This window comes from Pan paniscus, chromosome 6 (genome assembly GCF_029289425.2).
Source record: "Pan paniscus chromosome 6, NHGRI_mPanPan1-v2.0_pri, whole genome shotgun sequence".
Classification (NCBI taxonomy): domain Eukaryota; kingdom Metazoa; phylum Chordata; class Mammalia; order Primates; family Hominidae; genus Pan; species Pan paniscus.
The window spans coordinates 90,559,765-90,572,728 of record NC_073255.2 but is presented as its reverse complement, the minus strand read 5'-3'; the positions used below and the strand labels follow the sequence as shown (position 1 = coordinate 90,572,728).

General features: G+C 52.3%; 1 protein-coding gene across 3 annotated transcripts in view; it reads left to right on the top strand.

Moving 5' to 3' along the window:
• CLIP2 (CAP-Gly domain containing linker protein 2) overlaps nt 1–12,964 on the top strand; it is a 116,272-nt gene that overhangs the window by 37,826 nt on the left and 65,482 nt on the right. The window lies entirely within an intron of this gene.

Sequence of the window (12,964 nt, the reverse complement as noted above, 5' to 3'; positions counted from 1 at the left end):
AGGGGAGCCACACCTTGTGCCTGACCTTGGAGATGGTGGCAGCAGAGGCTGTGGCTGGGCTTGGTGGTGTCCTCTCCCTTCACTGCACCCCGGCTGCTGCCTTTGCAGGGCAGAACCAGACTCCCAGGCTGGGGAAGGAGGTGGCCAGCCTGGAGCAAAACCGAGTTGGCTGAGACAGCCAAACTCCAGGAGACAGAAAGGGAGAATTCTGCTGCCCGGGGCTGCTTTTATTCCTGTTCCAAGATCTTGAGAAAAAAAAAAAAAGCCTCTGGGAAGAGTGACAGGTGGAAGAGCCAGGGAAGGACGGTCCCCCCAGTCCTGTTGGCCCTTTGGGCTCCCTCACCCACCCATGCAACTGTCCATCTGTTCTCCGAGGGGCTGGAGACAGCCACATCCATCAGAGGCTGGGACCCTGGGCAGTGGGCAGCTCGAGATGTGTGTGGCAGAGGCCGGGGCCTGGCAGTGGTTTGTGGGGAGGGGAGCACGCTGGAGTCTGCTCTGGGAACGGGGTTGTGGCTGCCTCCCAAAACATGAGCTCAGCCTCCGGCAGAGGATCTGGCCAAGGGACAGGGCCTGGACTGGTGCCCTTGCTGCCCACCCAGTGGAGAGGGGAGGGCCTGTATCCTCAGAGCTGTGCCACACAGGGAGCAGCATTTGAGGGGGACCTTTGAGAGGGTCTCTCACACTAGGAGGTGGTGCAGGGCTACAAGGGAGAGGTGGTCAGAGCAGGTGGGCAGGAGGGCGGTTTGGGATCCACCTGGGGGCAAAGTCCTGGGTGGAGCAGCGTGGCGAGGGACAGCCTGGCCGGGTGTGACCGAGCACACCTGGAGGGTGGTGCAGACAGGGTGGTCAGGGACGGCCTGGCTCCAGTGGTGACATTGGAGCAAGGATTCAAGTGATGAGCAGGAGTCGCCCCAGCTGCTGTTCAGGGAAAAACATCCAGGCAGAGGGAACAGAGGCTGCAAAGGCCCTGAGGGCCTGGCATGGTGGCTTACGCCTGTAATCCCAGCACTTTGAGAGGCTGACGCAGGTGGATCACTTGAAGTCAGGAGTTTGAGACCAGCCTGGCCAACATGGTGAATCCTTGTCTCTACTAAAAATATAAAAATTAGCTGGGCATGGTGGCACACATCTGTAATCCCAGGTACTTGGGAGGCTGAGGCGGGAGAATCGCTTGAACCCGGGAGGTGGAGGTTGCAGTGAGCTTAGATCACACCATTGCACTTCAGCCTGGGCAACAGAACAAGACTCCATCTCAAAACAACAAAAAAAAGTTGGGGGGCTGGGCTGCAGTGACCTGGATCCTGGGTGAGGACTGATGGGACTGATGAGCACAGGGGCCAACCGTGTGCCATTGTTTTCATTTTAAAGATGAGACCATTGGCTGGGTATGGTGGCTCATGCCTGTAATCCCAGCTCTTTGGGAGGCCGAGGAGGGCAGATCACTTGAGGTCAGGAGTTTGAGACCAGCCTGGCCAACATGGTGAAACCTCATCTCTACTAAAAATAACAAAAATTAGCCGGGCGCGACGGCGCATGCCTGTAATCCCAGCTACTCAGGAGGCTGAGGCAGGAGAATGGCTTGAACCTGGAAGGCAGAGGTTGTAGTGAGCCAAGTTTACACCATTGCACTCCAGCCTGGGCAACAAAGGAAGACTCTGTCTCATAAAAATAAAGATGAGACCACCGAGGCTTGGAGTCTCAGCTGCGTTGCCCAGGGTTACAGGGCCAGAGCTGAGACTCATGCCAGACTGAGCCCCTGCTGCCTCCCCAGGGGTGGGGTGCCTGGGGGACCAAGTCCAGTATCAGCCCCACACATTTGGCTCATGCCCCAGACAGGTGGATGGGAGGAGGACATACCTGTTCCCATTAGGTTGGTCACAACTGTCCCCTAACATTCCTGTGGCCTTGCCTCATGCTGGGGATCCAGGAGATTGAGGACAAGTATGTGTGGGAGTGTTACCCACCCTTAGACGGGGAGTTGGGCTATGTGAGGCAAGGCCCACCTCATATATGCTATCCTCAGCTGCTCTCCAGTACACACACAGAGCTGGGCCCAGAGCATTTTTTTTTTTTTTTTTTTTTGAGACGGAGTCTCTCTCTTTCGCCCCAGCTGGAGTACAGTGGCGCAATCTCGACTCACTGCAACCTCCACCTCCTGGGTTCCAGCGATTCTCCTGCCTCAGCCTCCCAAGTAGCTGGGATTACAGGCATGCGCCACCACGCCTGGCTAATTTTTGTATTTTTGAGTACAGACGGGGTTTCACCATATTGGCCAGGCTGGTCTTGAACTCCTGACCTCGTGATCCGCCTGCCTCGGCCTCCCAAAGTGCTGGGATTACAGGCCTGGGTCACTGTGCCTGGTCTGTTTTTGTTTTTGAGATGGAGTCTCACTCTGTCACCCAGGCTGGAGTGCAGTGGCACGATCTCAGCTCACTGCAACCTCCACCTCCCGGGTTCAAGAAACTCTCGTATATTGCTGGTGGGAATGTAAAATGGTACAGCTGCTTCAGGAAAGTTTGGCAGTTCTTCAAAGTTTGTTTTGTTTTTTGAGAGAGAGTCTCGCTCTGTTGCTCAGGCTGGAGTGCAGTGGTGCAATCTTGGCTCACCGCAACCTCCACCTCCCAAGTTCAAGCAATTCTTCTGCCTCAGCCTCCCAAGTAGCTGGGATTACAGGCATGTGCCACCACACTCGGCTAATTTTTGTATTTTTAGTAGAGTTGGGGTTTCACCATCTTGGCCAGGCTGGTCTCGAACTCCTGATCTCAAGTGATCCACCTGCCTCGGCCTCCCAAACTGCTGGGATTACAGGCGTGAGCCACTTCACTCGGTCAGCATTGTGGTTCTAGTTCACTGAGCTCAATGTCCCTGTACGCCGTGAGTGTTCCAGACCTTGGCACCAACCTGAAGTGCCCGAGGTGGGGCCCCCACCCCCACAGAGGATGGTGCCTTTCTCTTTCCTTTCCATACATTTCTAGGAGCCTTCCCAGCCCCAGGAGAGCAGGTAGGATTGTCCCCATTTTAAGTGACTTGTCTGAGATGTTGGGCAAATTCGTCCCTTCAAGGGCAGCTTCTCGGCTCTCCACTGACCACATCCTAAACTTTTTAATGGCATCAGGACGGGGAAGCCAAGCCCGCTCTTCTGTGGCTGGTGGGGGTGGGGGCAGGGCTGCCTCCTAATGTCCCTGACGTGGTCCAGGATGGATCTGACGGGGTGGGGGTCCGGCTGCCAGCACCTGTCTGCCTGCCTGGTGGCCTGGCCACGGGCTTCTCCATGGGGAGCTGGCTCTGTTCTTTCCAGGGTAAGCCATCCGGGCCGCTCTTGCCCTGGGTTCCCCGGCCGCCTCTGCTGAGCAGAGACTCTGTTCTCCTGGTTTGGGAGGAGGGGGCACAGAAGTGGGGTTTGGAGTTCCATTTGGTTCAGGAAGAATGCCCAGCAGAGCCTGGGATTCAGGACGGTGTGGGCTGATGGAGGGAGGAACCCTTCTTTAGGGCTGGATGCTGCGGAGGCTGGGCCTGGGGTGGCCACAGGAGAGAGGTGAGTTTCAGACGGACCCCTCCCTGGTCGGGGTGGGCTGGGGGATGTAGACTCGGTCCTCCCTGGAGCAGGCATGGACTGAGGGGTGGAACCAGGTTGGGGTGGACCCAATGCGGGGACTGCCGGAGGGAAAGTGGCCTCTTCAAGGAATGCTGTGGAGACCCCATTCCTTCCTTCGTAACCTCTGCCTTTGAGCACCTTCGGGAGAGAAAAGGAGGCTCAGGAGAGAAAGCCATTTGAGATTTTCGGGGCACTGATGCATGTTCCTTTGGGGCCACCAGGAAGCGGGAGTCAGGTGTGTGGCCCATCTGCATTTCAGCCCAGGGGGTCCAGGGGATGAGAGGGGAGTTGGTGTGAGTCCACCTCTTGGGACTCATGTTCTGGGGGTGTGCAGACATGCACCCCAGTTAGCCTGGGAGTCAGGTTGTGCAAACCAAGGGGGAACAGAGCCCCATGGGGTTGGGAGGGAGAGAGACACAGTGGGCCCCTTGAGATGGCTGCAGATGAGGGGACGTGGAGTTGCTATGGACAGGCATGAGGACTTCCTTAGGTGATCCCAAGGGTAAAGTGCTGTACTCAAGGCAGAAGGATGGAGCTTTGCCTGAAACGGCCTGCTTGATGCCTGTGGTATTGGTATAATGCCTTTTTTTCTTTTCTTTTATTTCTTTTGAGAGGGTCTCACTCTGTCACCCAGGCTGGACTGCAGTGGTGCGATCATGGCTCACTGCAGCCTCCAACTCCTCTCTCAGCCTCCCAAGTAGCTGGTGCGCACCACCATGCCCTGCTAATTTTTGTATTATTATTTATATATATATATTTTTTTGAGACGGAGTCTCATTCTGTCGCCCAGGCTGGAGTGCAGTGGCGCGATCTCGGCTCACTGCAAGCTCCGCCTCCCGGGTTCAGGCCATTCTCCTGCCTCAGCCTCCCGAGTAACCGTTAGGCACCCACCATCATGCCTGGCTAATTTTTTTTTTTGGTTTTTTTTTTTTTTTTTAGTAGAGACGAGGTTTCACCATGTTAGCCAGGATTGTCTCGATCTCCTGACCTCATGATCCGCCCTCCTCGGCCTTCCAAAGTGCTGGGATTACAGGCGTGAGCCACTGCACCCGGCCATTTTTGTATTATTTTATAGAGACAAAGTCTCGCTATGTTGCCTCCTGAGCTCAAGTGATCCTCCCGCCTCGGCCTCCCAGAGTGCTGGGATAACAGACATGAGCCACCACACCCGGCCAGCATGATGCTATATTAAGAGCACCTCTCACTCCCAGAGGCACCCGGGTTTGAATGTTAAATCATGTGGTCGCCTTATTTATAGCCCCTCCTTTGTGGTCACCATGCTCATTGGTACATCAAAGGCTCTGAAAAGTTCTGCAGACAAGTACCCTTCACTTTGTTGAAGTTGCTGTTTCTCAAGCTTCTTTGAACTTGGAGGTTAAATTGTTTGTTTGTTTGTTTGTTTGTTTTCATAATACCTAGGAACAGCCTGTGGAGCTATGTTCTGTGGAACATTTAAGAAGGAACCAGATCCTAGCAGAGGACACTTTTTTATCTGCCCCCAAACCACTGGGGCAGAGGGCTGAGTTCATCACACATCTCACTTCATCACATGTCAACATTGTGGGTCCCTGCAAGGTCCCTCTTGGTTATTTTATTTATCTATTTATTTATTTATTTATTATTTGAGACAGAGTCTTGCTCTGTGGCCCAGGCTGGAGTGCAATGGCACGATCTCAGCTCACTGCAACCTCTGCCTCCTGGGTTCAAGCAATTCTCCTGCCTCAGCCTCCCGAGTAGCTGGGATTACAAGTGCGTGCCACCACACTGACTAATTTTTGTAGTTTTAGTAGAGACGGGGTTTCGCCATGTTGGTCAGGCTGGTCTCGAACTCCTGGCCTCAAGCCATCCGCCTGCCTTGGCCTCCCAAAGTGCTGCAATTACAGATGTGAGCCACTGCATCTGGCTATTTTTTATTTTCTATTATTTTTACTTTTTTGTAGAGATGAGATCTCTCTTATGTTGCCCAGGCTGATCTTGAACTCCTGGCCTCAAGCGATCCTCCTGCCTCAGCCTCCTCAGTAGCTGGGACTACAGGCTTGAGCCACTGTGCCTAGCTTCCTCTTGGTGTTTCTTTTCTTTTTTTTTTTTTCTTTCTTTTTTGAGATGGAGTCTCGCTCCCGTCACCCAGGCTGAAGTGCAGTGGCGCAATCTCGGCTCACTGCAATCTCCACCTCCTAAGTTCAAGCGATTCTCCTTCCTCAGCCTTCCGAGTAGCTGGGATTACAGGTATGCGCCACCATGCCTTGCTAATTTTTGTATTTTTAGTAGAGATGGGGTTTCGCCATGTTGGCCAGGCTGGTCTCGAGCTCCTGACCTCAGGTGATCCGCCTGCCTTGGTCTCCCAAAGTGCTGGGATTACAGGTGTGAGCCACCACACCCAGCCAGTGTTTCTTAATTGATTCATTTTTTGTTGTTCTCTATTCCTCTTCCCCTACCCCCAGGCCACCATGCCCTGTGCTGGATGTGGGGATGCTCCTGAACTCTGCTGTGTCACCAAGAATCACATCATAAACACTGTCTTACATAAACTGGACAAATAATGTTTTAAAGGTTGCTTAATAATCTGAATAATGTGACCATAATTTATGTAACTGCTCCTTGGTTTGGAGGCTCTTAGATTCAGTTTTTTATTTTTGTGAAGGTCAAAATAGTGAGTCAGTTTTTCCTTTTCTAAATTATTTCCTTGGGAAATAGACTAAAGAGTGCATTCCTTATTTTATTTTTTCTTTTAAAACATATTAAGATTTCTGGCTGGGCACCATGGCTCACACCTGTAATCCTAGCACTTTGGGAGGCTGAGGTGGGTGGATCACCTGAGGTCAGGAATTCGAGATGAGCCTGGCCAAAATGGCAAAACCCCGTCTCTACCAAAAATACAAAAAATTAGCCAAGCATGGTGGCACACGCCTGTAATCCCAGCTACTCGGGAGGCTGAGACAGGAGAATCACTTGAACCCAGGAGGCAGAGGTTGCAGTGAGCCGAGATCATGCCACTGCACTCCAGCCTGAGCGACAGAGTGAGACTCCATCTCAAAAAAAAAAAAAAAAAATTCAGGCGAGCCTCTGAGCCCTGAGAAGGAGGCATAAATGAATTAGGAGTGATTTCTTCTGTGGAATTGCTAGACTGGGGGAAGGATGAGCCAGTAGAGCAATGGCGGTTTGCAACCTGAGTGCATGGGTGGTTGCAGGGCCTCCTGAGATGTGGAGGATGGTGGAGGAGCTTTGGCAAGAGCTGAGGAAGGAGGTCATGTGGGTTCAGGATGTTGGGTGTAAGGTCCTGGAGGAGGCAGGTCTTGATCCTGACTGAGGTGAGCAAGAGGGGATCAATTTGTTTCTTTCTTTCTTTTCTTTTCGTTTTCTTTTTCTTTCTTTCTTTTTTTTTTTTTTTTTTTTGAGACAGAGTCTCACTCTGTCTCGCCCAGACTGGAGTGAGTGCAGTGGCGTGATCTCGGCTCACTGCAGCCTCTGCCTCCTGGGTCCAAGTGATTCTCCTGCCTCAGCCTCCTGAGTAGCTGGGACTTTAGATGCCTGCCACCACACCCAGCTAATTTTGTGTTTTTTAAGTAGAGACGGGGTTTCACCATGTTGGCCAGACTGGTCTCGAACTCCTGAACTCAGGTAATCCACCCGCCTCAGCCTCAAAGTGCTGGGATTACAGGTGTGATCCACCACGCCCAGCCGGGATCAGTTTCATTCTACATCTTCCTGTGTCATTTGAATTGTTTACAAGGAGAATGTATTTGTGTCTTAAAGAAAAAAGTGTGGTCACATGTAGGCAGTAGCTAAAGCTGTAGCAGTTGGTAGATTATGTGGTGGGTGGGGGGCACCATGTAGATCGGGGTCCCCTGCTACTGATCAGAGAAGAAGGTTTGTTGTTGTTGGGGTTTTTTGTTTTTTGGAGATGGAGTTTTGCTCTTTTGCCCAGGCTGGAGTGAAGTGGTGCGATCTCGGCTCACTGCAACCTCCGCCCCCCAGGTTCAAGTGATTCTCCTGCCTCAGCCTCTCGAGTAGCTGGGATTACAGGTGCCCGCCACCATGCCAGGCCAATTTTTGTATTTTTAGTAGAGACGAGGTTTCACCATGTTGACCAGGCTGTTCTTGAACTCCTGACATCAGGTGATCTGCTCACCTCGGCCTCCCAAAGTGCTGGGATTCCAGGCATGAGCCACTGTGCCCCGTGTAATTTTTTTCTCAGAGGCAGTGTCTCCCTATTGCCCAGGCTGGATTGCAGTGGTGGGATCATGCCTCACTGCAGCCTAGAATTCTCTCTCTCTTTTTTTTTTTTTTTTTTTTTTTTTTTAGAGATGGGGTCTTGCTATGTTGTCCAGGCTGGTCTTCAACTCCTGACCTCAAGTGATCCTCCTGCCCTGGCCTCCCAAAGAGCTGGGATTACAGGCACAAACCACCATGCCCAACCAGGGTGATGAGTTTTAGATAAAGCAGTCAGGAAAGGCTTCTCTGAGGAGGTGAGGGAGCCAGCTCTGTAACTTTCTGGGGCAAGAGGTCGTGGGAAATACCCACACCCACATCATTCGAGGTGGAGCCCTCCCTCCCGCTCCCCCGGGTACCACATTTTGGGTTCCTTCCTCAGTTACGCACATGGCGTGGCAAGCTGAATTGTAGTTGCTGGCATCCCCACTCCACCCCCTTGCCGGGCCCTGTTTGGCCATGCCTCTTGTCCAGTGTCTGACACAGAGTCTGGCACCTAGTAGGTCCTCAGGAAGTGGGGTCCCTCCTGATGAGATTGAGCAGGAAAAGCCCAGTCCCCACCTCCACAGGCAGGGCAGGACCCGCGTCCTCGCAGGCGGAGAGGAGAATGCGTCATCTGGGCGCCCTTTTTATCCCCACCGGCTGCAGGACCACGCCACCAGCTGCAGCCACCCTGCACCGTGTCCTTAGGCCCTTGTCATGCTTTGAACTTGAAACTTGCAGTAAATTGCTTTGTGGCTCTTGTCTGGGCAGGAATCACTGTCTGGGGAATAAATCAACTGCATGTAGGAGGTTTATTTTAATTTTTTTTTTGAGACAGAGTCTTGCTCTGTCGCCCAGGCTGGAATGCAGTGATGCGATTTCAGCTCACTGAAACCTCCGTCTCCTGGGCTTAAGCGATTCTCCTGCCTCAGCCTCCCAAGTAGCTTGGATCACAGGCACCTGCCACCACGCCCAGCTAATTATGGTATTTTTAGTAGAGATGGGGTTTCACCATGTTGGCCAGGCTGGACTCAAACTCCTGACCTCAGGTGATCCACCCACCTCGGCCTCCCAAAGTGCTGGGATTACAGGCATGAGCCACCTTGCCCAGCCTATTTTAATTCTTTTGGAGATGAGGTCTCGCTCTGTCGCCCAGGCTGGAGTGCAGTGATGAGATCATGGCTCACTGCAGCCTCCACTCCCTGGGCTCAAGCAATCCTCCTGCCTCAGCCTCCCGAGTAGCTGGGACTACAGGAGCGAGCCACCATGTCTGGCTAATTTTTGTATTTTTTTGTAGAGACAGGGTCTCACTGTGTTACCCAGGCTGGTCTCAAACTCCTGGCCTCAAGCGATCCTCCTGTCTCAGCCTCCCAAAGTGCTGGGATTACAGGCATGAGCCATGGTGCCCAGCCTCATGTGAGGTTTAAGTCTGTGTTGCTGGGCCCAGCTGGAAGTCAGTAGTGGCTCTTTGCCTTCGCGGGGGTTTGCTGGGGAACTCAGAGGGCAGTGAGGCCCAGGCTGTGCCCACAGGGAGCTCCCAAACAGCTTGCCTTTGGCCTGCGAGGATATGGACCGAGGAAGCTCCCGTTAACCAGGTTTCAAAAACTCCATCGTATATACATTGGCTCCCCTGGGAGGAGACATAGGACATGGAGAATGTCAGCGCTGGAAAGGACCCTAGCTATTTCTGACCTAGTCCTTTGTTATGTCATGGAGAAACTGAGGCACCCATCTGGGAAGGCCAGACTTGGCTCGCCCTGGCCAAGCCAGTGTGTCACTGATGACTCCCTGGAGGGATAGGGAATTTCCCATGGTTTCTCAACTGCAGGAAGCTGAAAATGTCTCAGCGTGCATGGAATTTGATGAGGGTTTTGTCCCTGTGATGCGGGGGCAGCCGAGAGTCCCACTACTCAGAGGAAGAATGAAGCGAAGTATCACGTGCAGTTGCCATGGGCTCGTGGCTTGGATTTTTGCAGCTGTTGAAACAACTGGTCCCTGGGCCTGTGACCCCTGGGAGGGGAGGGAGTCGGGGAGAGATTACCTGAGGGTCCGCCTGGGCCCGGACAGCTGGGGACAAGGACAGCTGAGCAGGCAGCTTCTCACCAAGAATAGCCATGCTGGGTCACCTTCGACCTGGGGACCCTTCTCTGGGCTCTAAGCACAGAGAGCAGGTAGAAACAGACCTTAGCTGGGCTACAGCGGTTCTGTTCAGTTAGCAGAGGTCACAGAGCTCTCTCTGCATAGGAAAGTGCCCTAGAAATGGATATGGGGTAGGAGCTGGCACCTGCCAGGCACCCACTGTGCGTGTGGTCAAGAGGGAGGGTTCTGGCTGGGCGTGGTAGCTCACACCTATAATCCCAGCACTTTGGGAGGCCAAGGCAGGAGGGTCACTTGAGGCCAGAAGTTTGAGACCAGCCTCACCACATGGCAAAACCCCGTCTCTAATAAAATACAAAAAAAAAAAAAAAAATAGCCTGGTGTGCTGGCACGCACCTATAATCCTGGCTACACTGGAGGCTGAGGCATGAGAATTGCTTAAACCTGGGAGGCGAAGATTGCGGTGAGCAGAGATTGCACCATTGCACTCCAGCCTGGGGACTCCAGCCTGGGCAACAGAGTGAGACTCTGTCTCAAAAAAACAAAAGAGGGAGGGTTCTGAAGCCAGACTAGCTGGGTGTCCTACTCGGCCTGGGTGACCTTACCCTCTGTTTCCAAATCTGCAAGGTAAAAATATGATGTATTCTTATAATGAATAGCCCAGCGTGGTGGTGCATGCCTGTAATCCCAGCTACTCCGGAGGCTGAGGCAGGAGAATCACTTGAACTCAGGAGGTGGAGGTTGGAGTGAGCCGAGATTGCACAAGTGTACTCCAGCCTGGGTAACAGAGCGAGACTCCGTCTCAAAAAAAAAAAAAAAGTGCCCTGTCCATTGAGGAGCATGCAGTTGGCACTTCATAAATGCAGCTGCTATCTTAATTATTTTATTTTGTTATATTTATTTTTTGTAGAGACAGGGTCTTGCTATGTTGCCCACACTGGTCTTGACCTCCTGGGCTCAAGTCATCCTCCTGTTTCAGCTTCCCGAGTAGCTGGGATTACAGGCTGCATAACTGCACCTGGCTTATTTATTCATTTATTTATTTATAAGAGATGGGGGTCTTGCTATGTTGTGCAGGCTGTTCTTGAACTCCTGGGCTCAAGTGATCCACTTGCCTCAACTTCCCAAAGTGCTGGGATTACAGGTGTGAGCCACTGTGCCTGGCTTATTTTCCTTCCTTCCTTCCTATCTTCCTTCCTTCCTTCCTTCCTTCCTTCCTTCCTTTCTCTTTTTTTCTTTCTTTTTTTCTTCCTTCCTTCCTTTCTTTCTTTTCTTTTTTTTTTGATGGAGTCTCACTCTGTCGCCCAGGCTAGAGTGCAGTGACGCGATCTCGGCTCACTGCAACCTCCGACTTCCGGGTTCATGCCATTCTCCTGCCTCAGCCTCCTGAGTAGCTGCGACTACAGGCGCCCACCACCACGCCTGACTAATTTTTTATATTTTTAGTAGAGACAGGGTTTCACCATGTTAGCCAGGATGGTCTCAATCTCCTGACCTCGTGATCCGCCTGCCTCAGCCTCCCAAAGTGCTGGGATTACAGGCGTAAGCCACTGCGCCTGGCCTCTCTTCTTTTCTCTTTTTTCTTTTCTATTCTTTTCTTTTCTTTTCTTTCAGATAGAGTCTTGCTCTGTCACCCAGGCTGGAGTGCAATGGTGCCATCTTGGCTCACTGCAACCTCCGCCTCCTGGGTTCAAGCAATTCTCCTACCTCAGCCTCCCAAGTAGCTGAGACTACAGGCATATGCCACCACGCCTGGCTAATTTTTGTATTTTCAGTAGAGATGGGGTTTCCCCATGTTGGCCAGGCTGGTCTCGAACTCCTGACCTCAAGTGATCTGCCCACCTTGGCCCTGCAAAGTGCTGGGAGTATAGGCGTGAGCCACTATGCTCAGCATGAGACTGGCTAATTTATAAAGGAAAAGAAGTTTAATGGACTCACAGTTCCATGTGGCTGGGGAGGCCTCACAATCATGGTAGAAGGCAAAAGGCACGTCTTACATGGCGGCAGACAAGAGAGAATGAGAGCCAAGCAGAAGGGGAAACCTCTTATAAAATCTTCAGATCTCATGAGACTTATTCACTACCACCACAACAGTATGGGGGAAACCACCCCCATGATTCATTAAGCTCCCACTGGGTACCTCCCAAAACGTGGAAATTATGGGAGCTACAATTCAAGATGAGATTTGGGTGGGGACACAGCCAAACCAAATCAGTCCTGCTGCCTATTGTCTGGGAGCTCAGGTGAAGCACCTGATATCTCTGAGCCTCAGTTTTCTCATCTGTGAAATGGGGGCAATTGGGGATCAGATGAGCTATCGTATGTTAAGCTCTTAGCACGGAGTCTCATGCAAGCCTGTGATTACTATGGTTGTTTTTTTTTTTGTTTTTTTTTTTGTTTTGTTTTGTTTTTTGAGACAGAGTCTCACTCTGTCACCCAGGCTGGAGTGCAGTGGTGCTGTCTCGGCTCACTGTAACCTCTGCCTCCTGGGTTCAAGCAATTCTCCTGTCTCAGCCTCCTGGGTAGCTGGGATTACAGGCACCCACTACCATAGCTGGCTAATTTTTTTGTATTTTTAGTAGAGACGGGGTTTCACCATGTGGGCCAGGCTGGTCTTGAACTCCTGACTTCAGGTGATCCGCCCACCTCAGCCTCCCAAAGTGCTGGGATTATAGGCATGAGCCACCAAACCTAGCCACCCTTCCACTTTCCGGGGTCTGTGGACCCTGAGGCCTTAGGCTGGGCTGCAGCTTGGGGAGGGGAGAAAGGGGGAGGCCCAGGAGAGAGTTAGGAGGGTTTTCTTTCCTGTCCCAAGAGAGACAGAAGGGGACATCTTTATGCAAGAAGTCTGTGGCTGTGTCCCTCTATTAGGAAATAGGCTGGTAGCCTTTTGTGGGCCCTGTAACCGTCTGAGGGCGAGGATGGGGGTCTCGGAGACCACTTGCACAACACCTAGGTCCCACATAGGGGCCACAGGGGGTCTCGGGTCAACAGCTGAGGGCCTGAGCCCACCTGGTGGGGGGGTGGCTTGTAATCCTTGAGAATGGGTTCATCCCTGGCCCAGGACTTACAGTTTCC